Genomic DNA, 823 nt, shown 5'->3' with positions numbered 1-823 from the left:
TAATGAAATGGCGTTAGTATCTAATTGGCAGATATTTTCGCATATTTACAGATCAACAAAGCTTGAAGCACATGTTAACACAAGCTTTTCAAACTACTGAACAACAAAAATTGGCTACAAAACTACAAGGATTTCACTGAAATTTTTTACAAACCTGGAAGAGAGAACATGGTTGCTGATGCTCTATCTCGGTGTCATTCGGCTGAATCGATACTAGTGTCCTTGAGCTCGCCAATTCCAAACGTGCTCAGTCAGCTCCCAAATGTTTACACAACATCAGAGGGCAAACAGTTAGTACAAAAACTATTACAAGCAGCTTCAGAAAACACTTACCAACAAAAAAATGGGCTGATATATTACAAAGGTCGGTTGTATATACCTGCTGAAATTGGGTTGCGTGGCATTTTGCTTGCTGAATATCACTCGACCCCTGTTGCAGGGCACTCAAGGCTCAAACCTACCATGGCAAGGCTAGCTGCTTCTTTCGTTTGGCCTGGACAATATAAGGAAGCTAAAGAATTCATTAAACATTGTCTTATATGTCAACAGAATAAATATATCCCATCTAAACAACAAGGTAAGCTTCAGCCGTTACCCTTACCTCAACAAGTTTGGGAAGACATATCCATGGATTTTATCACTTCCCTTCCCTCGTCTTGTAGGCATACAATCATATGGGTCGTTGTGGACAGATTGACAAAGTACAACCATTTTGTGGCATTGCCGACCCATTTTACAGCTACCCAACTGGCGGGGCGTTTTACCACAGAGATTTTTCGACTTCATGGGATCCCAAGAACTATTGTCTCGGATCACGATAAGT

The 823-nt window shown here is 40.8% G+C and overlaps 1 long non-coding RNA gene across 1 annotated transcript; it reads right to left on the bottom strand.

Annotated features, from left to right (window-relative positions):
• LOC109347195 lies at nt 1-582 on the bottom strand. Its single transcript, XR_002107579.1, has 2 exons — nt 380-582; nt 1-246 (listed from the first exon to the last, which is right to left on the bottom strand). It is a non-coding gene; the product is annotated as an uncharacterized LOC109347195 (long non-coding RNA).

Source organism: Lupinus angustifolius, chromosome LG05 (genome assembly GCF_001865875.1).
Source record: "Lupinus angustifolius cultivar Tanjil chromosome LG05, LupAngTanjil_v1.0, whole genome shotgun sequence".
Lineage (NCBI taxonomy): Eukaryota > Viridiplantae > Streptophyta > Magnoliopsida > Fabales > Fabaceae > Lupinus > Lupinus angustifolius.
The sequence above is the reverse complement of the archived record's forward strand: the minus strand, read 5'-3'. Positions and strand labels throughout refer to the sequence as shown.